Below are 25,134 nucleotides of genomic sequence, written 5' to 3' on the forward strand. Positions count from 1 at the left end.
ATTAAAGAGGAGATGTGGACAACAGCCCAGTGGTTTACATTTTTGTAGTTGTCAGTTTCTAGAGGCAGTAAGGACTTAGGATAAACAGCTGCTGGTGGACTATTACAACTCTTGCTTCTTCTGCTATAAGAGAGTGATATTCTTCATATTTGTTTGGATTTTTTGTGGGTTTGTTCTAAAAGGAACAGGAATACAAGCTATTTTAAAGAGAAATAAACCAATTTTGTGAAAGCATAAAACAATCATTATAAAAGATAAACAGTGATACACTGTGTAGTAATCAAAACAGAAAACCTGATCTTCTTTCAGAAATCTGATGACAGACCGTGGCATATAAGTTGATACTAGTTTGTTCAAATCATCAAGATCATTGAAATTATCAGTTTGAATGAAAAAATAATAGTTACAGCAGGGAGACAAATAACAAAATGTATGAATATGAAAAAACAATACAAAAGCAAACGTGCATGCACACACAGTCTAATGTGCATTCATGCTTTCATTCAGATCTACTCACACTCCCAAAAACACGGGCATGCATGTGTGCACACTGCAACACACACAGACAAACAATACGTAGTTGGTGGATACACACACAGACACACACACACACACACACACACACACACACACACTCACACTCACACTCATACTCACACACAGCCTGAGAGAGTGGTGGTGGATCAGATCGGAAGCGGAGGCCGGAGCTGACCTCTAGTGAGTGTGTAGATTTATTCTAATCAGTACTCTGCTTCTGACAGGTTAACTGCTGCCCCCTGACCCGGGGAGCTCTCTGGGTGTCATCGTCCTTGTGTTCCCTGTCCACTTTTATCGGCAGCAAAAAGAAAATGTAAATTAAATGCAGCATAAAAATAGATGATGGGAGCTTGTTCCTCTCATCCTTTTAATTCACCCCATCTTATCTCTCCCTCCTTCCCCCATTGCTTTTTTTTTTTTTTTTTTTTTTTTTTTTTTTTTTACAGCTACATGCTCAAAATGTAATGGAGGAAGTGTGGCTTACTATTTTTTTTTCTACCTTGCACTTGCTTTCTTTCTTTCTCTTCACCATCACATATACAGCTGGCATAATAAAAACAGGGGCAGGGTGGGGAGCAGGAGTTATATATTGGTGAGGGGTTCACTGCAAACACATCATAATGTAAAAACCACTTATCAGTGCATCACACATGGAGAATAATGGTGAAAGAGAACCCACCTCTACCTCACTCTGTGTCTGTCTTTCTTTCTTTGGCGGTTGCAGAACGCAGTGTTACATCTCTTGTTGTGCCTTTTCAGAGCAGTAGAGAGGGCAGTCGAATTAGACAGCATTGTTATGCCTCCATCAGAGCAATTTTCCAGCAATGCCTCTAAAAGCCCTCACACACTTCATCAGTATTATTGTAATTCTTTAGCTCTAGGTTATTTGGCAGCTGCTGTGCCCCACTGGCAAATCCCATTCGTGATGCCGTCCCTTTCACCACAGCCGGAGATCCATTGATTTTTCTTTTCTCTCCTCTAGCCTCGCCCAATTCTTTTCGTATTGCTCGATATGAAACATTTTAATTTCTGCTCGCACCTTCACTCGGACAACACTCAGAGGTTTCCCTGTTCTTTCTCTTTGTGCAACATCTCTTTTTCCAACTCTTTAACCAGTCAAGAGAGTGAATTGATTTACACCTTTCTCTTCAGTTTCCTGTTTTTGCTATTTTATTGATTCAAATAAGTTTACACGTAGTGAAAGCTACTTTAATGTGAAGTGCAAGTGACAGATGTAAGAAAATGTACCAAAAAATTTTGCTTGTGTATAAGACTTTCTCTATCCAGTGCTTCTGATGCACTGAGCATGTTCATGGCGCAAGATTGTTCCTTTAGGATGAATTAAGTTCTTATCTTATCTTATCTGAAGTTTTAAAATACAGATTTTACAGCTAGATCAATTCAGTGTTGCATGTGTTTAAATGTGTGCAAATGTGCAGGTGTGTAATCAGCAGTATTCCCTCTATGATTGGGCATGGATGTGCCATTATAGAAGCTATGTGCAGTCTAATGGAACCTATTGATGTCTGAGTACACAGGCCCTACTTAATTAGTCCATCACACCCACTGCTTTGGTCTCTATAGGATCCCCGTAAGTGGTGCTCCTTTGCATATGCCATGCGATTTCATAGGCAAGTTTTTTTTTCCCCCTTTTAAAATGATGGGAAGGAAAACAAACATTACATACGTCACAGGGGATAGGACTGTCTGCTTCAGTTGGAGCGTCTGTCTGACTGACTGTCTTCCTCTCTGTGTACGCCTAGCACTTTCGTCACATGTGTGTCTGACAAAATTTGTGCCACTCGGCATTTTGCACACTAATCTGAGAACCTTGCACTCGGCAAGGCAGACATTTTGGACTGTGTCATTGATTTGGAATCGAGCGCTGCACTCCTTGTCCTTCACTTAGTGTTGAAATCAATGATGCCTGGTTCTGACCATGCATTAAAATCTGCACACCCCCCCCTCCACCTTTCCTCCCCAGGACTTTGACTCCTGCTTTTAATCTGCTCTGTAGCCTGTGTTTCTCCTTCACCGCTGGACTTGGAAATGTGCCATCCATGAATATTCAAATAAGATAGTTGCTATAATATTGAATATTACCTGCCACAACACTGAGAGCGGGACTTGTTCTGCACAAACAGGTGAGGGAGTAGATGGAAGAAGGGATTAAAATCTCTCTTTTCTTTGTTTTCCATTGATTGACTTCCTGACTGGGAGACACCAGCAGTCTGAGACAGCACCCTACTGCTCCAAAAGTGTGTGTGTGTGTGTGTGTGCGCGCGCGCGCGTGCGTGCGTGTGCATGTAGTGTGGGTTTGCATTACAGTATACGCAAGCATGATATTTGATGCCAAGTGTCCTGTCACCATACCTGTCCCCTGCAGGTTGACCTTTGACCCCCTGAATTCCTGCACAAGGTTAGGGCTTTTCCCTGGTAACCACCTGGAGAGCAACTGGCCCCAGACCTCCATCTTTCTTCCAACAGCATCCATCACTTGGAAGCCTACTTAGGTTGGCTGGCCTTACCTTGAATAGCCTATGTCATTTCTGTTAAAAACCTTTAATGTTTTACTTCACCCTCAGCTCATAATTATGTTTTTAAAGGAGCTATTTGTAAGTTTTGCTACTGCTACTTAGCCAATGTTAGCGTTAAGAGCCTGTTTACTCACCAGTCTTGTCGAGTGCTTCAGCCATCATTGCATTAACAAGACAAGACATTAGAATACGCCCTCTAAGCAGTGCTACTGTGTCTTCAGGGAAGACTGGATGCTACTATGACTCTGTATTGGAAAGTGACGAGATGGCGGCTAGCTAGTTAGCGCGCTAACTTCAGTAGGAGTATAGAAGTGATCTATCTTCTAGTATCTTCTTGACTGGTAAGTAAACAGCTGTTAATGCTAACCATAGCTATGTAGCAATACCAAACTTTAAATAGCTCTTTTAAAAATCATTGCATGTGTTGATTCAGTTCTCCGTTCAGTGATGATTTAGTGTGTGGCTGTTGAGGTTACACTCATCTGAAGGTACTACAGTTTATTTTGAAAGGCAGCTGTTATTGCCAACATATAAGTGACCCAACATACAGAGAGAAGACAATAGATGGAGAGAAGCAAGAACAGGTTGAAATAGAGCAGTTAGACGGGCAGGTGGATGAAGATGGAGCAGGAAAACATAAGTGAAGAGGGCATCTCATATGCGGCTCCCCCATGGTGCCCGGTTGAATAGAACCAGCACAGATGTCAAAGGAGAGGCCTCTCAGCCACATTGTACACCTATCTGCCACCACACCACCCTGACAATAGGGTATCCCCTGTTGACAACTAGGTAAATATTGTGGATGGTAGGGGGTTAGAGGTGTATGCTGGACCTGTAAGACTTAAGTGAAAATCAATGCTGGCGAGCTGTTGAGGCCACAGTGGTGCATGTGTGTGTGTGTGTCTGTGTGTGTGTGTCAGCAGTACAGTGTGTTCACTTGGAGTGTTTGCAGTAATGGCAGGCTATCATAATCACAGGACACTTTGAAAGGTCAGTGTGCTTGGGTCTAAGTGAGCATTGTCCCCTCCTATATAGATTAGAAAATACACACATACACACACACACAAGCACACACAATGGCATCTAGATACCACTCATAAGAGACCGTTTCTATTTTCCCCTCTGTTTCTTCTTGCTTTTGGGATAATGTTGATGGACTAACAAAAACAAAACAGAAAGCGATGGAATATTTTTGTGCTCATTATATTTAATCAATGTTATTCATAGTTTCTTTTACATGTACCTGTACGCCTACATTATACAGTATGTGGGTGATACCAAATATTCTAAAATTTTAAAGTCCATCCTCTATCTTTTGATTTGATTTTTCTGACCGAGAAACACAAAATCTGATTAATCAAAATCCAGAAAACCCATTTTCTGAGGCACATCTCTTTGCTCCCTTCGTCGACCAAGCAGAACAGCTACTGCTCACTCACTCAGTAATGAGACCCTGAGCAGGGCAGACGGGCCTTTGGGCAAACATGCGCACACACACACAAACCCGCACGCAAACAGACCTCAGAGAGTTGCGTCAGAGGGGTTAATAAACACGGCTCAAATGTTGAGTTAAGACTGGAACACAGGCCCAGAATCAAGCTGTTTTGGGCTTCATCGCCATCCTAAATCTAATTCCATGTTCTAGAGTTGGAGTGGTTGACTGCTACAGCCGCAATGCTATGGTCATGTCATCTGAGAGAAATCCAAGCGTATGATTAGGCCTCGGCAGGTTTGGGTGAGGCCGAGGGGAGACTGTGGGTGGGATAGGCAGGTTGGTTTCAGGGGGACTTTCTAATAGGCATTCAGTTGGTGAGAGCCCCCCCCCCCTTCTACACACACACACACACACACACACACACAGTATTTCCACACTGTTATTTCTCTTTCTCCTTCTTTCTCTCTCACTCATTTGGTGATCTCATGGAGCGAGTCTTTTCCATGGAGGACAATAGCAGTGGAAATGGATTATGATTATAAGGGATAGGTAGTGGGTTGGCAGCGTACCTACACTGTGCAACATTAATATGGTGAAGCTCACCCCAGGTGGTTCTCTGTCCTCTCTGCCTAAACTGTAGCCTTGGTAATTTTCTTTATGCCATTTTTCTGTACATAGCTACTATACTGTGTCTGTGCACTGCACCTCATACCTTATTTGCTCCTCTATTCAAAGCCTTCAACAAGCCTCTGCCATGTAACTGAGAACCTTTGAAATCTCCTCTGGCTTTTTTCCCTTATGAGAGAACTCAAGTGTGAAGGTTTGATATGGTCAAATAATCAGCATTAATTTGATGGAATCACAAAAGCGATACCTTTTTTTCCCCCTGTCTTCCACATCAAATAATTAGTTGCACATTTTAGATATTTCATAGCAGTTTGGCCATTAATAATTCATGCTCACTAAATTCATAAAACATCATCTTGTCCCTAGCAAGTAACATTTGATATTACATCTAAGGCCCAGAGCAGAAATGTTTGCCAGAATCCCATCAAATGAAATTTCTAAAAATACTGACTAGCATGTTCTTCCTCAAAGGCTCTCAGTGAACGACTGGAGGAGGAGAGAAGTCCCCTGCTATCTATTTTCTTTGGCGCCACAGCTCTTTTCTGAACGTCTTCCATTTGATTCCCTGCCCCTCTCTCTTTTTTTTCTTTCTCCCCTCCCCGCTCCCTCTCTTCCAGCCCCTTCTCATGATGTCAATTTAATTCAATCTAAAGGATTTAAAGCAACCAGTATCTTTTAATGTCTGTTGGAAAAGGCACTTGTAACACATCAAATTTACTCTCACCTTTCTGCTGGGATTTTGAGGGGGGGGAATAAAGATCAATTATTTGCCGAAACTGAAGTTTCATTAAAACCACTTTTCTCTCTCTGTGTCCTTGCATCGTTTTAAGTGGGCCATCTGTCTAAACATCTCTCAGGGTTCTTTTCCCTTTTTTTCTGATCATTTCCTCGCCTTATTCATGAACCCTAGGAGTCCAGCTTTGTAGTAGTGTTGGAGCTGGAGCAGCCTACCCCCACTGAATACAGCTTTGGGCCTCAGCCTGCACAAGACTCCCCCTCTCTATCCTGTTACCTCTCCCCCAACTCTCCCAAATAGCCTCCCCTCCCCTTTACCTCCCTCCACCTCTTCCTGACGAGGACCCAGAGAATCTCTGAACTTGCTACACAGAAATGACCCGCCTTATTGAGATCGGTTATCCTCAGCCTCTCTCTCTCTCTCTCTCTCTCTCTCTCTCTCTCTCTCTCTTCCTCTCTTCCACTCTCAAACCCACCCACTGTTTGAGACCCCCCCCGCCTCATCCCCGGCCTTCCCTCCTTCCCTGCCTCTCCTCCTTATTGCGGATTTGTATGCAGGCTGTGACCTGGGTGGCTACAAAGCACCGCACATTATTCTTGATCATTCCTCTGCCCCCCGTGAAGCCAGTTATGAGGAAAGATCCCTTAATGATGCTCTGACTATTAACAGTGTTTTATGTCCAAATGTCTCCCTCGTTCTCGTAACCAACCGGTCAAATATAGATACAAGAAACGAGGGAATCTACACTGACAAGATTTTGGTAAAATATACATAAGCCTGTTTGATTATGGCAATAATTGCCAAGTAAGGGGCACGGTTTGACAAAGATGACTTTCAGTGTAAGTGACTGTGGCTTTTTTTTGGGTCATTTTTTGTTGAAAGAAATTCAATAGCAGTGTTTAAATTGCTTTTTCACATACTTCCTGAATATGAAGTGTTTTGCATGAATAAGCAATTCAAGTTTTGTAAAGTACAAAATCACAACTCTTGCATGTATGAAGCTTGATCATTGTACCTTACACAATATGCTAAATGATGGCATAATGCATTTGTTACTGTGCTTTGTTTAAAACTTTTCTTTCTGTGGAAAACATACAATGGACAGCCTTTTAGAGAACAGAATACATGAATGTAGAGTCGATAAATATAGATCACATATATTATGTGTGCACATGTATGTTTGTTCTTGGGAGTGTGAGATTAGTCTTGATCAGTGTCTGTTGTCACAGTGCCAGTATTGTGTCTGCAGCCAGTCCATCCAGGCCCCCACATCTCCCATCCCATCCCAGGCTCATCCCTCTGTCTGTGGGAAGACAAGTCACAGCGCCAGCCTGGCTCAGAGCCAGTGTGGAAGCTCTGGTTAAGTCCCTCTGCCAAGCCTGGATTACACTGAGATGTTAATCATTGGAGAGCATATTAAAAACACTATCATGCACTTTCAGTTTCCAAACTGAAATCCACATTTCAACGATGGCAAATCTGCCACCTGCGAGCACTTTTGGATCTTTGCCTCTCACGCAGCTACAGTAAAACAGGTCAAAATTTATGTCTACTTGAGAGTTTGCGGCGTTGTTTTGGGTGGAGTTTGGTAAAGAGGGATGCCCTTTAAATTCCTGTCTCTTTTGTTGCTTCATTGTTGCAGCTTATTGTGTCATAAGTAATTCTAGCTGACTTCAAAGGAGGTTGGGGCGCAACTGTAGGGTTGTGGGAAGCACAGTGAATGTTGAACAACGCAAACGACCTCTCTCAGATGGGAACGATAAAGTTTGTTTCCCCTTCAGATTCATATTTAGCCTAAATTTGCCAAATAAAAACTTATAAAGTAGGAACCCGATGCCAAACCTGACCTCCCTGAAGTTTTTGCAGGTTTTTTTTTTTCTTGTGTGTGTGTGCAAAAATGTGTTTATGTGTCTGCCTCTATGCGTGCAGGTGTGTGTTTATGTACAAAGTTCACGCTTAATGGGTTTTGTAGAAGTGAGTGGGAGCTACCAAAATGGCAAAGGGAGCAACACAGAAATAGATCATATTTCTGGTTTCTGTGCTTTTTCCTAATGAACCAAAGCAATATATCAGAATTACGCATAATCACGGCTTTTCAATATTGGCTAAGTTGATTTGTGTGAGGTGTGTGTAGGAGACAAGAGGCCTGTAACCAATTCACTTAGGGAGTATGTATGCATTTGTGCCCCTATAGTGAATCAGACAGACATTCATATTGGAATGATGAATTATTATGATCTACTAAGTCTATCTGGCCTGACTTTGGCAACAGATTTTAGACGACCTGTCACTCATCCCTCGTTAATCCTGTTTAAATCGCTGGAGCCACATCTTCCACGTATATATCTAATGTGGAGGGAAGGGAAATACATGTCGCCAGCCCCTGACAGAGCTGTCACTAAGTTTCTCCTGATCCCTGCACGACACGCACGCATTTATGACAAAGAGAGTGAAAATGGCCGTGCGCAACAGAGAGAGAGAGAGAGAGAGATAGAGATAGAACCAGACCAGGAGAGCGACAGACGCCGAGAGAAAGAGATTGTGAGCATGGAGAATTAAGGCATTGTTTAGCAGAGTCGCTGGTAATCAGCAGGAGTTGGACATGTAGATATTGTTGGCTGGGCTGGAGATCGGGGGTCCATACTATCACTGTCTACCCTACTGGAGGGATCTCCACAGGGGGAAAGAGTGCCCTCTGGCCCCCCTACACTCCTAACACATCCATCCACAGCCCTCACACCTCCTCACACACATTCCTCACATACCCTCACTATTGGCCTGTCCATCTTCCTCTCACTCTGCCTCCATTTCAATCCTGCTTAAGATGATATCTCACTTTCACATCGCAGAAAAGGTCTCTGTTCGCTGCTGCGTCCTGAACATGATGGAAACATGTTGATAAGAATAAAAAAAAATTCAATTAAAAAAAAGATATGTGTGTTTGGCTGTTTGTTTTTGGGTTTTTTTCACAAACATAACATACATAAAAGTAAACAGGAGTTACGCTGTCTGGCTTTTTCGGCAGCGCCATCGTGTGCATTTGCATCCCTGCATGTTTCTGTCAGATTTACAGTACGCTGCAGTGTATATGGGAACGTTTTTTTTCTCTCTCATCAGCCGTGAAAGCGTCTGAAAGAAGTTACACCTGCACTCTCGCAGCTGACAAAACATCCTGCTGATGCTCCCATACACACATACACTTACACATACAACGTGTTCCTCCAGCAGAAGGCGTGTTCTTGGTGCACGCAAGCACGTACGGTCACACTTAAAACACACACTCGGCATGTTTGTTGCTTTAGCCCCACATTTAGCACGCACACACACAAACACACACCTTTAGCTTTGGCACTGTACTTTTGCGCACATACAGATTTAGCAAATAAGCTTTCAAGAGGATGACGCCTCCTCTCACTTTATATCATAGCTATGCAATGCTGTGACATGGCATCTATATGTGTGTGTTATGTAGTGATGATCTGCCCAAAAACCAGCAGATGTAGCACCGGGAAGTTTTCATTGTTTGGAGGTTTTGTTATTGTTGTGGGGTTTTTTTTTTTATATATATATATATATATATTCAAGGCAAGAAAGTTTCCGCTCAACAATCATGTTCCTTCAGCTCTTAATGAACCCATCAGTCAATAACAGTCAATGACAGCAGTTTCCCGTGTTATCAGTATTCACATGGGAAATCGTCAGCTTTCTAATTAAGTGCATCAGAATTAATCAAGCAGCCGTTCACTGTGGCTGTGTGTCAGAGCAGGAAGCACCCGAAGAACACAAGCTGCAGTCGAACGCAGTCACATGCATACACACACATGCACACACACACACACACACACACACACACACATACACACACACACACATAATTAAAGCACATATAGATATTCAACCTTGCAACTGCATCTACAGTATTTTACACAGCTCATTATAAAATTCATTAAAACTTAGTTAATTAGTAAAAGCCGTAATTGTACATTTTGTTTTCTTACAAGTACATCCCAGGTCATCTTGACTAAAGACTCATAGAATATGTTCATTTTAGCCTGGATGAGCTTTTTTTTTTTTGCTTTTTTCCATCCTCTCCATCTTAGATTCACCTTCTCTGTGACTTCTTTACACTTATGGAAATCTAACTTTGTCTGCATCTGAAACTGTTTGGCATTTAAACTCTGCTCTTGTTGATTTCTGGATTTCACTAACCTTTTGGAGGCAAGTCTGTGCTTCTGTGGTATTTGAACACGTGTTTGGGTACCTCTTGTGCTTTGTGAGAGACAGACAGTGAAACAGTGTGTGTGTGTGTCTGTGTGTGTATGTGTGCTAACAATGCACTGTATGTATGTGTCTACGTACAGTATGTATGCCCAGGCTTGTGGGGAAAAAAAGGAGAAAGACAGACAAGACGATCTGCGTGTGCGTGTGTGTGTGTGTGTGTATGCTTTGAATGTTGTTGTTGCTCAGATGCCCTCTTCATCTTAAGCAACAGATTCAGCACGGTGCCCTCCCCCAGCTGACCTTTTAATGTAAACTGCTTGTTTTAAGATGCCACGTTGCATCAGAGCAGAGAGGCTGCTGGGACGCGGCTCCAGTGTTGCAGGGAATGAGGGAGACAATTCAGAGGTGGGGAGAATCCGCCTAAGTGACCTCTCGATCCTTTGACCTTTTAATGAAGCTTTTATTACTGACATCCACATTCACTTTGTTTTGTTTTGGACTTAACCCTCATTGAACCCTGGAGTTGATGTTCTTCCTTTGTGCCCCCCCTTTCACTTCTTCCTGCCTTCATGTTCATGACTTTTTCTCCTCTTCCCTCTCCCCATTGGTTTCTTCTCTGTTCTCTGTCTGATGGAAGATGATTTTTTTTTTTTTTTTCGACATGGTCTGGTTTCACTGCAGACAAGGGTCAGAAATTTACTGGAGTTTTGGAAACATGGGCTTCAATACAGTAATTGAATGTCCTCATATTTAATTAATCACATGAATAATTACACTCAGAGCGGTTTATTAGGAACACCATACTAATACTGGGCGAGCCTCTGCTCTCCAAACAGCCTCAGTTATTCATAAGATGTTGGAAACATTCCTTTGAGATTCTGCTCCATGTAGCTTGAACTTACCAGGCTTTAAGCCTGTGCAGCCTCAGATTTCTGTTCTTGGTGACAGGAGTGGATCCAGACATGGTCCTCTGCTGTTGAAGCCCATTCACCTAAAGGTTCAATGTGTTCTTCACGGTTATAAAAAGCCGTTATCTGAGTCACCGTAGCATTTTCTATCAGTTCCAACTAGTCTGGCCATCCTCCTCTGACCTCCCTCTCATTTACAAGGCGTTTCAGTTTTGCAGAACTGCCACTCACTGAATATTTTTGGCTCCATTCTGAGTAAAAACTCTACGGTCTGTTGTTCATGAAAATCCCAGGAGATCCGCAGTTTCAGAAATACTCACACCAGCCCATCTGGGACCAACAATCATGTCAAAGTCACTGAGATCACATTTTTTCTCTTTCTGGTGTTTGATGTGAACAGTAACTGAAGCTCCTGACTTGTCTCTGCCTGATTTTATGCATTTTACCGCTGCCATGTGATTGGCTGTTTGGATAATTGCATGAAAAAGCAGGTGGACAAGTGTTCCCAATTAAAGTTTATATAGTTAACTTTCTTCAACACCACAAACCAAATGAACCATTTGCTAAATATTCATGAAAGTATTTAATTGTCATTTATAGAAGCCTGTGACAAAGGAAAATTACAGATCAGATTGTGTCAGAAATGCAGCCTGAAGTCTGAAGCCAACTATTGACACAGTATAGCCAAAAACAGAACTTGTAATTGAGAAGCTGAGGATGGGCACAGAGAAAAAAACAAAATACAGTTTCACTATCTAGCTGTTTTCACCATGCCTGTGCCCCAGCCCTGCAGAAGATTTTGCATTTTCAGCAGAATTATACCAAAAATGTCCCTTTAATGTGAATTCAAGGGGCAAAAAAAACAAACAGTTAAATTAGATCCAGCTCGAAATAATTACAACAGCTGATCTGAAAGAGCTGGACGCACAGCAGATAGACCTAAGCCTATAGCGTAGGTTTCACAGCCTCTGTGATTAGATCGGCCATTTTATATTGTGGAAAAGAGCTTTCTGATTTAGAAAATTCACTGTCAGTGTTTGCACAAGTTATCACATGTCGCACCCCGTCCCCGGTTTTACCATGACTTCATAGATTATCATTATAATTCTGCGAGTGTGAGTGTGTGTTTTTAGAGGGAGAGAGCGACTATGCAGGAGTTTGGTTTAATCCCTCTTGTTATATTCAGATATGTCAGTTCGGAGGCTGAAGGATTTAGTACAGAAATATGCTGAGGGTATCTTAATCTGCTATAATTCAACAGTAATTGTGTGAAAGTTTTTTTTCCCTTCACTTCCCAGTCTTTATTATGCATACACATGCCTTTAGTGCCAGCTATGTGAAGCTTTGAGGGAGTGGGGGGAAAAAAGAGAAAATAAACGTTGCCGTTTCTGGCAGCGTTTTTAAAGAATTGTAATGTGTCATGTTGAACTGACGAAAAATTTAAAAATCCTCAACCAAATATGAGGAATTAGTCAAGCAAATAATGAAGCTTGCATTATCATCATATATCATTTATACCAAAAAGTTTTCACATGATGAAGCTATTCGCGCAGAGCATCTGTCACTGAGGACAGATGGCTCTTCATGTGTTCATTGTGATAGAGTTTACATGATAAAATATATATAACCCTTCCATTAAATGTATCCTGTCCTTATTTCTGTGCTACGGTACCTGCCTGTGCACAATACAACAGCTGTGATTGTGCTGCTGCTGTAACAGGCTTTTTGACATTGAGTCGTGGGTTTATTTGTGTGTTCTCTTCTTCTGTTCCCTTGAGCTCCAGTAGTTAGTAGATTGAGCAGAAAACAGCAATGAAACCCTCCATTTCCCCTTTGACCAGTCCTGTTCTCTCCACTGTCCCACAGTGCACTTTGACTATGAGCTGTCTGCTTAGCCTGTGCCAGTCTGGCACACTGACCCCCTTCAGAGGCCACATTGTGTGTGTGTGTGTGTGTGTGTGTGTGTGTGCATGCGTGTGTGTGTTTAAGACTGTGTTTGTTTGTGAGTGAGTGTGTGTGTGTGTATATGTGTGTGTATGTGTGTGTGCCACCCCTCCTCTACCCTGACATCAACTCATGTCCTGGCTGTTATAAATAATTCATTGGCCATTTGAGGCCCCCAGCGCAGAAGAGCACTTGTGCGAGCCTTTAGTGATGGCCGTTAGTCACTCCTTACAAACACACACTTAAACACAAGAATACACTCGACTCACACCACACCAAAGCAGCCACTTAAACTGTCACAGCAGATCAATGGAAAAGCCCAAACTCAACATTATCCTCTTGTGCCAAAGCTGAGATTTTTTTTTCCCACCTCACAATACTCAAACAGAGCAAATAGATATTTCCTTTTTCCTGACCGTTCTTTTATCACTTACCTTCTACTGGTATCTGAATCCAGAAAAGCCCAGCTATAGGGTCAGGGTGATGTCCTGAGGGAGGAGGAGGAGGAGGATGAGGAGATGGAGAAGGAGGGTGATGTGCGGTGGGGGGCAAAACACCTGGGTTTGTATCTCCAATCTGCTATCTGCCTCTGGTTTGTGTATTTGACGTGGCGTGTGAGTGAAAGAATGGGGCACTGGGGAGAGAGCTAATCGAGAGAGGTGAGGGAGACGTGGTGTGAGCGAGACAGGGAGGAAGAGACGGAGGATGAGGCGTTGGGAGGTCAGAGTAGCATCTCGACTCCCGAGGAGAGGAAGAGAAGTGTCCAGTAGCACCTGCCTCATTACCGTCTGCCCCCCCTGCGTCTGACGTAACCCCGCTAACCCTGAAGAATATACATTAGCTGCGGGCCATACCTATGGGCCATGCAAACACATTTGTACAAGTTTTTGTCGATTAACTAATTCAGAAGTGAGCTTCATTATTCCACTGCCCTTAATTGAGATAACAATGCAAATTCCCTTCATTAACTGTGACATGGACAATTTCTCCCGGGCTCCACAGGGACACCATTATATTCAGAGCCCATGGAGCAGGTTGCAAGGTGTCATCAGATATTCAAATGGCATGCTTGTTTAATTGCAGTAAATGTAGCATGTCCGGACGGGTTGGCGGAGGACATTTGGAGTGCGCGCCTGGCTGTTTTTGTGTCACTATGTAGGTGTGTGTGTGAGAGTTTGGTAATAGAGGCATTTGGGTGGTAGTTAAGGTAGGAGTCAGTTCAAGGTGTGAGTGCGTGTGTCCATGCGTGAGTGTGCAGGGCCAATGGGCCCCCCCTCCCACCTCCAGGCAGCTGTTTGCAGGGCCCTGTGCGATCCCGTGGGGCTCCTGAGGGAGTGTGTTGTTGGACTCTTGTCTTTTATGGCAGCAGCAGTAAACATGACAGGCTGTTTGGAGACCATCTGTTTCCAATGGCTGCCGCATGGTAACAGGGAGCTCAACCTGAGATCTGCTTGGTGTCTGTCTCAGAGGTAACAGTCCTGTCTCCTGGCTTCTACAAGGGGATTCTGATGGGGAGAGAGACGGGAGGCGCATGAAAGAGAGAGAGAGAGAGGGGGGAGAAAACAAGGGAGTCCAGTGAGTTGAACTTGGCATCTGCAGGTGCTACCCAGCATCAAACAGCACCCTAAGGACCTGCAGGTACACCCTCATCACCAAATACAAACAAAACAAACATTTGCATGCACACACACACACACACACACACCCGCACAAAATGAGAAAAAGATAGATGCACGCTCTCTTCAACACACAGTGCAGACATACGCACACCTCGGGCCATTAAGCAAAAACAGTATTAAGAGAGGCGGTCCCAGAGCGTAACAGATTGAGTCAAGTTCTTCTAACACTCTCTGGCTGCCGACATGGCGCTATGTCAAAAGCCTGTTTCCCTCAACACCTTCTCTTGCCAAATTGAGCTGAAGAAAAGAAGAGACTGTCACACTCCTCTTAACACCTAAGTCATTAATATGTCTCTGATGCACTCATTTGTTCACCTCACTCATTAATTTGAGTCCTTTCTTGCGTAAACGGCATTTTAAATCAAAACAGTGCGGGTAGCTTTGAGGCGTGACTCCGACCGATTTGCGGGTCTTTTACCTTTGAGGCCATCCTGTTGTCATTGCAGTATCAGAGATGCGTTTCTTTCTTTTTTTTCCTCTGTTGTCCTTTGTTGAAATCAGAGTGTAGAAAACCACCAGTCACCCATGTGCTCCTAACGGTAGATTGACACTGCTTTTATTTAATGAACCTGAAGGTGTGTCTGTTGAGACATGGTTGGCCTTCTTCTTATCTAGCCCTAATTATTCTTTTAAAGTCCTTTACTTTCCCATCATTACCCTGCTTAAACACCCGCATCCTGAAAGGCCTTGAACCCCTCTCCCTCTCTGTTTCTGCCTTGTCATTTCACTCTCCGTGGACGTACTCACCCATTAAAGAACCGCTGCAGTCCGCCACTCATTATTGCTCAGTACATTTACATTGAATAGGTCATTGGGACCCAACTAAGTGGAACTAATGTGGCACAGAATAGTAGAGGGTTTGAGTTCAGTGTTACACAAACCCTCCGCTCTGTAATAAGGAATCTCTGATTGCTGTTAAGTAGGAGGGAGAGTGCCTCACTGAACCGAGTCATGACTGAAACAAATCTGGGGCTTGTTTGTTGTTTGCTTTACGGTTTTCTGTTTGAGTTTAGGCTTTTCTTCATCATAATGGGCGCAGAGCAGGTCTGTTCCAGTGATCAAAACACAATGGAAAGCTCCCTCGCCTCTCTCAGTGTAGGATGTGTTCTTTTGGAGGTTCTATTGTGTTTTTTTTTTTTTTTGTTTCAGTTGAATTGTTGCCCTGCATACAGTATTGGTCTCGTGATTATGCAGGGACAAGGATGCAGAAGGCTAGGCCATATGGTAGATGTCTCCTCGCCATCCTGACGAAGAGAAGGCTTGGGAATGGGCCGCAGGGTCACTCTTTGACACCGACTACCGCGCGCCATAAAGAGACAGCAATTATATACACACAGCCAGTCAACAGTAGCCTGAGAACTGTATGATAGGGACTGCACGCTTTCAGAATTTGGTCTGTTATATTGCAAAACATCTGTTATGTTTATGAAAATACAGCCAGAGCTTCTTTTTTCTTTTTTTCTTTTTTTCTCATGCTGACAACAAAGTCTATCTTCCCACACAACATGTGTTAGGTCTCCAGTTGAAGTAAACAGGCAGTAATTCTGTATCTTGTTTCTATTTCGTAGGCTCGTCTGTGGGTGCAGGCAGGGAGGAGATGAGAGTTGATACTTACACCTCTGGCTTAACATGGTGGGTGGGAGCACAGCAGCTGGTTGACTTTTATTAAGACATAGCAATATGTTTGTGTGTGTGAGAGAGAGAGAGAGAGAGAGAGGAAGCTCGTGCAGCATGGATTTCAACCTGTTTACATGTCCAGCTGAGCGTCTGTGTACTTTGTGTTGAGGCAGAAGCAATTGACTGTTCTATCAATTAACACCGTCGTCAGCTCCGTATTTCATGACGAGGGAGAAAGTGATTTTCTGTAGTGGGTTAGGTGGTCATTTTGTTGAACATGAGAGAAGCAAGAAAGACGAGGAATAACTAAAGGAAGAGAGGGAGCGCCCTGTCTATGCGAATCCACTTCAACTGGATTTAGCAGTATGAAGTGAGATAGATCAAATATTGAGTAAGTGAAGGAAGGGCATCACCACATCAAAGGCGTGGACTGGGGAGGCACGGGGAGAGATTAAAGGCAGCCTTGAAGAAGTGGGTGAAGGAGACCGAACTGTGGCGGTTGTAGCCGTACTGGATGGGCCCAGTCGATAACCGATCCACTGCGCTGCTCCGCCAATCCGCTGCTATCGGAGCGCATTTCTTCTGAGCGCTCCTTCTTCCAGATCTTAAGTACTCACACAATGACCTTGAATTGGAAAGGGTCACGAGATCACAGGGAGGAGGAATATCAGCAGGAAGGGGAAGATACTCAGCAGCGAAATTATTCAAAGGATGAACCCCTTTTCGAAATCCTCTGGAAAGAAAAAGTTCTCAGAGATCCTCCTCCGACTCTTCTTTCATCCTCCGCGTCCCTCTGTGTCCGCCCACCTTACACCCGTTACATAAAGGTTGCAGGATTTCAGCTTTCATTTACATCTACGATATTCATTTTCTGTATTTCTCTGTGCAGCCAAATAATTGGGACAGCACTGAAAGAAGAGGACACAATGGTACGTAAACAAAGTTGAGTGGAGACCCAAACCCCTGCCGATTCTGGCCCAATCAGCCTGCCCTGTTCTGGCCCAGCTTGTGTGCCTGCATGACTGCCTGAGCTTGGCTGGGTTTGAAAAGTCAGGCTTGTGGGTGGATGCTACTCATAAATATGTATTTGGCTTAAGCCGTGTAGTCCCACTGCTCTCTGCTCTGCCTTTGCTTGCCCAAACCTTATGCTCCTCTCACTCTCAGTCCTTCATAAGTTAAGGGACGCAACTTCCTGGGGCACATTCATTAAAAGCTCAACAAAGGAGTGATTGATGCTAGAATTACAGTAACGGGTCGCTGTTACACCCGTGCTGACAGCAGGCAGATTTGGGTTTGCAGGGATAAAATCCAGGTAAATGCCATCTTTCTGCCAAATGTAGAGTTCAGTGAAACAGTCTAGTAGGACTCACCCCTGTTGTTGCACCATTTCACATAAACAGCTAAGGGATTAAGAGATTTATGTCAAGACTGTGAACCCTTGGAAGAATCAGGACTTTACTGGGAAGACTCAAAGATGTAGCACACTCTATCTATCTATCTATCTATCTATCTATCTATCTATCTATCTATCTATCTATCTATCTATCTATCTATCTATCTATCTATCTATCTAGCTAGCTATTGATGGCTTCATTAGCGCTACTCTGATTTATTTCAAAGCTTACTAGTAAGGAAAGCTTCAAAGGAACCCCATTGAAAAAAGTCCTGAAATATTACTTAAATCATCCCTGAAGAAGATTTTTTTTTTTTTTTTGCACCTTGAAAATTGAGATATTACTGACCGAGCAAATAATCCTGACCCTGAATTTTGATTTCGGCTGCAGCCAGTGTTTGTGAGGGTGCTCTCTTTCTGTAGGCGCTTCAAGTCAAAAGGCACAGAAGCTAAGACCTAAGATCTCTGCATGCACAATCTGCTGGGAATCTGTCATGTGACAATCCCTTTTTATCCACACAGTTGGTGTGTGTGTGTGTGTGTGTGTATGTGGGTGTTAGAGTGGGCGTAAGTGATTGTGTGCGTGCATGTGTGTTTCTGTGCATGTTTGTATGAGTGGTAGCCTCCATATACTGTAAGCAGTGAATCACCATCTCTCCCCCACTCTTTCCATCTTTGTGTTTCCTAGGTCGCAGGTTTGCAGTCAGCTTAGTGGAGACCTGCACATCCACATTCTGCAGGTACAGTAAAAACCATATCAGTCATGATAATTGATTTCCTCTTTGATTTTACAACTGTATTTGAAGCGCTGTCTTCATCAGAAGATCCATATTATGAAGCCTCATGCTGCTTCCCTGCTTCCTTACCTCTATGTATGCTTCTGACAGTTCCTGCCCTTTTTTCTTATAACACTATTATTAGGAAGGCTCAGACAGAGCAAGTTCTCAGAAATCTGACCCCCCCCCCTTCCCAACAAACAAGAATTAATGCCTTCCTGTGAAAAACATAGCTTTAGGTCTCGATCTAGGAAGCCTTGCTGTTCTCATTCTTAAATTCAAAGTGCAACTGCTAGCAGAGTTAGCATAAAAAAGATCAAAGGGCACAAACATGATTTCATCACTGCTGCTTCTAAGCAACTGACTAGTTAGTGTTATCTAACCTAAAATAATAACAGGATAACAGAATATCAATTTCTCCTCTTGTTCTTATGTAAAATAATTCTCCTCAGAGACTGGAGCCTGCATGTGCTGCTTATTTCGCTGCAGGGTTGCACATTTTTTCATTGTTTGATATTAAAGCGATAAGCAACCCAGTAAAAGATTTTCAAATTGGAATGAAAAGAGGAGTGTCTCTTACCACATAGTACATGCATGCCTTGATTAAGAAATCATCATTTAAAATGAATAATGTTATGCGTATGTGTGTGTTGTGTGCACATGTGTGCTCGGTTCATAGACCAACTGCTAGAAAGGGAATCATCATCCACATGACAGAGAGACTTGAGAAGATGCAGTCACTGTTCTCATTTATGTCTCGTCACCCACGTCCCACTTTTGAAACAAATGTATCATAATGTTTTATGCCTTTCTTTTTTTTTTTCAATGTGGAATGATTCTCAAGCTGAGCCAAATTATTAAATATAAATGGGACGTCAACTATCTGTCAAAACACAACAAAAACATCATGCAACATGGATTTTTTATTTTTTTGCTTGAATGTGTAAGGGTTCCTTATGAGGGCTTGTCAGAGGAGAAGTAAGAGTAGTCTGCCTCTTATCTGAATTGTTATAGAGGGGATAGAAGTATGACAGTCTTCCGGCTGCGGGCCAAACCGAACCTTTCGCTCTTTGCTCTGCAGGGACTGACCACTCAACTCTGCCAGCCAAGTACGATACACCAAATGCTGCAGTAACCTTGACAGGAGCTGACCTCTGCAATTATAATCCCTATTTTCTGATGTATTGGAGCTCTTTTTTTTAAATTTTTTTTAGCTTATTCCATGTTGTAGAGTGAAAAACGAACCCTGCTTCAAGAAAGTTTCAAGTCCAAGCCTCACATATCCTATTCACATCCTCAATCCGGCTCCTAGCCTTAGCTTTAGCATTATGATAAGCCCTATATTCTCTTCTGGTCCTGCCTTTGTACTCACATAACCCCTATCCACATCCTAAGCTACATCCCGTCTCTACAGACATCACCATTCCCTCTTCTATCGTTACCCCAAGGCCCATCCCTTTCAGGCCCAACCCAGTGTAAACTCCTGCGTACAGTAGCCTGTCCGCCCTGTGCCCTGGCTGTCAGCTTTGCGGGCAGGCTGCGTTGACAAGGGGAGGCCACTAGGGCTGTCTGTCATGGGGTTATTCTCGGGGCGGAGACGGTTCAGCTGATTCGCTGACACCGGCTGCCGTGTGAGGGGGCTGGAAGGGCGGGCATTTGGCGGGGATTTACAACGTGCGTGTGCGAGTGTGTATGTGTGTGCATTTGGCGGGGAGCTACCAGGGGTTAGCCTTGCCAGATGACAGGTATGAGGGAGGCGGGGAGAGAGACTTGGGAGGCAAAAAGAAAGAAACACACCTAAACACACACATAGATGTGCTCACACATACAGTTGAAGCCAGCTGAAGGACAATGAATAGAGTTCCAGCAACAGAGCTGGCAATCAATGCCCTTAAGAGAGAGTTTTGAATTTAAACTTTTCTGCAAGTTGTGATTCCGACAGCACCGGTTAACACTTTAATCTGGACTTTATCTCGTTATTTTTTTGTTACTGTAATTATTTGCTGCACCACATAGAGATCCAACACTGCCATGTATTTTTCTTGAGATATTGTGTTAATATTTTTGTGTGCTCATCCGTGATGGCTGCTTCTGGTGCTGCCGTAACCAGCTCTTTTCTTCTTTATACTCCAGTGTATTCAGTAAATGTACCTTTGCTGCTTTTACACTAGGAACATAAAAATACAAGACATTTTGTGCTTCATTGTAAATTTCTCGCAATCTATGTATGTGGTACTGTTATTTCATGTATATTGAGATGGCAGTAAGACCTTGCAACATAAAACCTTTTACTATCTTCATGGTTAGATACCACTAGAGTTTCAGTAATTCAACTGTCCATTAACATTGTAGATCCATTTGGAGAAAGCATAATTTGATATTTTAACTGATGTTAAGGTGATAGATGATGATAAGAATGTAATGAATACGTTTTCATTGACTTTATCTGTGATAAAAAGTAACATGTAAAACAACTCTGTTGGTCTATACGATCTGAATTCCATCCCATCAGTGACCCCCTGCTGTATTTTTGTCTGGGATCTGGGTACTGACTGATATTTTAGCTATACTGTGTCTGTGCTGTTTCAGAGGGTCCCAGGCTCTGACATCATCACCCGCTTCTTAAGGAATCTGATGCCCCTGCTCAGATTGCTCTTCTCTGGGGTCCGTGTGACTAGTTGGTGCAGTAGGATGACAAAAAGTATTTAAGAGTAATTTTCCATGTTGTTTGAGGTTTTCTGGGTGTATTGGGTACATATTAGTGTAAATATGATGAATGTGAATTCCCTCTGTGTGGGTGTGTGAGATGGGGATAATCCCTTGATCTCCATCAGAAGGTCCCAACGACATGCCAATGCTGACTTTGGCCACGGGAGCCAGGGCGGCCGAGGCGCCAAAGCAGCCCCCATTCCACTTCATGTGGTGCCAGCACTGTGGGCCTTAAACAAACAGGGTCAGCTTACAAAGACAAAGGAGTGACACGGATCCACTGGACCCTCCGTCAAGTCCTCAGATTTGCTCTGTCCATAAATCTGTCAGTCTCCCTGCACACAGGCATATTCACAGCAGCTTGGGGGGGGGGGGGTTATTATCCAAGCAGAAATATGTAATGTATTCAATTTATCTGTCTGCTTTGTATCAGCTTTTTGCTTCTGAAACATGTAACTCTGGTGATCACTTCTTATTAGGAATATATAGAAATATATTGATATTAGTTCCTGCATTTGAAGCATCACACTTTTTCTGGCTGTCTTTGCAACTCCACTATGCTTTGGCATTCTTTGATAATTACTTAGATGATAGCCTCTCTCTCTCTCTCTCTCTCTCTCTCACACACACATACACACACATACAGTATGTATATATATATATATATATATATATATATATATAAACTGTACATCAATTACTGAGAAAGAGCTCACTTGATAACATCGTCTCAGCTCGTACCTTGGACCTCAATTATCATCTTGAGAGTTTCTAAATCCTACATTAGATGAATGGCAATTGACTCTTTTCTGTTTCCTATAATAGAAGCAGCATCCTGACACTGCAAATGAGATAGAGTTCAGGCATTAGTATTCTGTTAATTTGACCCTAGGCGCCTCTACGCAATCAGATCTGAAGCCAAAGCACTTAGCCTATGCTAAGGATTAATGACGGCCATCTAAAACAATTTGGGAGCCAATCAGTTGAACTGAGGAGGGTAAATCTAATATGATAATTTATCTGCATCAATGCGACTTGCCTGGCAGGGAGGAGTATGCTAATTGCGCGACCCTTACCTAGTGACTGGATGCACACAGCTGGGTGTGCTTGCTCTAGCTCTGCTATTAGGGAACTTTGAGGGACTTTGGAGTTTGCTGAAGCGAGTTCTCCTTGGAGGGTGATGGGAAGTGAACCTCGCCGCTTCACACTGAGCTTAGTCCTGCTCCCCTCAACCCCTCCGTTTCAATTTCCATAATGTGCCCGCCTCCAATGACATGACAGCAAGGCGCAAATAAGTGTCTATATTGGTATCAGATGGAGATGTAGAGGATAGGGTTTTTAATATGGTTGGAAGACCTCCCCAAGGGACCATTTTTGCCACTACAGAACATCAGTTACACAGTTACAACAATAGTCTCTTAATTGATTCGTTTAATTAGCCGGAGATGGAGTTTGCACTACAGCCTGTCATCCTGTATCATAGGGGGTCTCCTCAGCAGCCCGCATGGCCAGCCTCTTACCCCACACTAGTCAGACTTCCATTAAAGTGTAATTATATGTAAATGAAAACTACACAAAACCCTTTCTCAACTTGACCACTGAAACAATCCTGGCATTCAGTGCCTCTTTTTTTCCCTTTTCTTTTTTACTAATGAAAGGGGAGCAAAAGAGCATTTTGAAAACGCAGCAGCCAGACATTTTTATACTTTACATGGACACATTTAAAATCTTTTGCCCTACTTGTGAAAGACAAGCAGTTAATCAGTGCTTTTGATGGAGTGGTAACTCTGTAAATCAGTTGCCAGCTTTGTATTGTGGAGAGTGAGTGCACTTGGGTAAGTTGGGGGTTGGAAGGGAGGGAAGGGATCAGGGGGCCTGTATGGGGGTATGTAAGAGTTTCTATTTAAACTGATGCCTCTCAACAAAAACAGCCACCCTTCCAAATCCTATACACCCACTCCCCCTCCTCTCGCCTTGTTGTTTACCACAGGCCCAACTTCACAAGCCTTCTTGGTATGAAGTTGGAGCCACAGAGCTAAGAGCAGGGGAGTGATTACAACTTCCTTCAGTGTGAATGGTGCAGATGTCGGCCTGGCCTCAGTGAAGCAGAACAATGCCCTCAAAGGCGTCTGGACACAATGGGCCTTTCTCCTCTGCCGGAGATGTCTCTCTATAGCAGCTTGCAGCGCGGGGATGCTAAGCAGGTGGCACACAGAGAGACAGAGACAGCCCCAGCCCTTTTAAGTTCCCTGAGCTGAAAAGCATCAGTGGGTACATGTGTGGAGGAGTCGCCGCGGATTGCTTCTGTGGTCAGTCTGGGCATTAGTATCTGGAGGTGTCATTTAGCTGTGGATTAGCCAGGCTGCCTGTTCACTGGGGATTTTCCCCCATTGACGGGCAACTGAGAGAAGCCGGGATTGATGCTCTCTGGCGTCTTTTTCTCTGATCTGCCACGGCTCGGTTGAAGATTGAGAGCTCTTTCGCTCTCGTATGAGGAAGTTACAAAGTCCCAACCCTTTACTCTCCCTCTATTCCTTGATTTCTGACACTCTTTATATCTCAAAGAATTATTAACATTTCAGCAATATGTTTTTGAGCACTAAATAACAGAAAACACAAAACAAATAAAAAAAAATTTCTCATAAAGCAAAACTTGATTCTTAGGTTTAAAGCAATGCCTTAGATGACATAATGTGCTCGTATGTACAGTGTGCATTTTTGCATGTGTGTACTTATAATATTAATATAACATTCAATATACACTTGTATTTTTGTTTGATTTTCAAAGGTATGTACCGTACTCATTCCGGGCCTCTGTTTACCACACCTCATGTTTGTGTACTAAAGTGGAAGCACCCTGGTTTTATGGATTTGCAGATTTAATTATGACAGCACAAGCGTCCCACCGTGTGTTTACCACAGAGTCCCTCTCTATGGAGCTGAATAATTTGCTCTCTACTTCCCCAACTGTGTGGCATTACTGTGATTTGCCTGGGCCCAGTGGAGAGCAGTGGGGACCAAATGAAGAAGAGTCACCTGGAATCTCCTTCCAAGGTCTTGCAGAGTTAACATGTAATGAATAAATTAATATCTAATGAAGGAGAGGGCCACTATTACACTCACCCTGCACTCGTGCCATCAGGGAAGATCGAGGTTGAAGACACTAAATACTGCAGTAGATGCTGTGAATTGACAAACAACATCAAAAGACAGAAAGAACGGTGCTAAATACTTTGTGTGCTCTCCCACTGTGCTCATTTGAGCAGAAGTTAATGTCATCTGTACTTTCGTTCTTTTGTCTTATTCCTGTTTTCATCTGGTGAGGTTCATGCTGGAGCTGTGCTTTCATCACAATGAGGGCTGATTAAAGATTTTTGACTCTTCCAAGTAGTTTTTTTTTTTTTTTTTTCAAAAAATAATTGTTTTAAAATAGTGAGAAATTATTTCTACCACTTCTTTGCTTGTGCTTTGTCTTTCAGACAGCAAAGAGTCTCATATTAATGTGGGCAATAAGGAGGCCAGTCCATAAAGGATGAACATTCACACATGATTTTTCCACTTTAACGTGTCTTTCTTGCTCTTTATGTGCAATTTACCAACCACCTCAACATCCCCGTGTGTTACTGGCATGCGTACAGTATGGCCCTGGTGTATGATGGTGGCAAAACAATATGCTTACAGAGTTACCTTTCTTGTATCTTTTGTCATTGAAGGATTTAATGCGTCATTGGCACACGTGCAAGCCGAGTCCTGCTGGGCTGTTGCTAATGTCGAGGCCCCCTTGTGCGAGTACATTATCTCTGAGCCTTCCTATTATTCTGGAACAGTCTTTGACTTCTAATGTGCCTATCTACACGTCCCCGGATATCTAGCATCATTATGAAGCAAACTAACAATCCATTATTCTCATCTCTTGTCATTACTGCAAGCAATACTCCATTAGCTTAAGTTCTGTTGTTTAGTTCTCTTAATTTACATGAATGACAATTTGCTGTCCAACAAGTACTGACACAAA

At 43.1% G+C, this 25,134-nt stretch overlaps 1 long non-coding RNA gene across 1 annotated transcript in view; it reads left to right on the forward strand.

Moving 5' to 3' along the window:
* Positions 1–25,134, forward strand: part of LOC111218521 — a 104,477-nt gene that overhangs the window by 66,357 nt on the left and 12,986 nt on the right. The window contains exon 2 of the long non-coding RNA XR_002664982.1: positions 18,323–18,374. This is a non-coding gene — a long non-coding RNA (uncharacterized LOC111218521). The remainder of the gene's footprint in view (positions 1–18,322; positions 18,375–25,134) is intronic.

The sequence above is a fragment of the Seriola dumerili genome, unplaced genomic scaffold (genome assembly GCF_002260705.1).
Source record: "Seriola dumerili isolate Sdu_G_001 unplaced genomic scaffold, Sdu_1.0 BDQW01000052.1, whole genome shotgun sequence".
Lineage (NCBI taxonomy): Eukaryota > Metazoa > Chordata > Actinopteri > Carangiformes > Carangidae > Seriola > Seriola dumerili.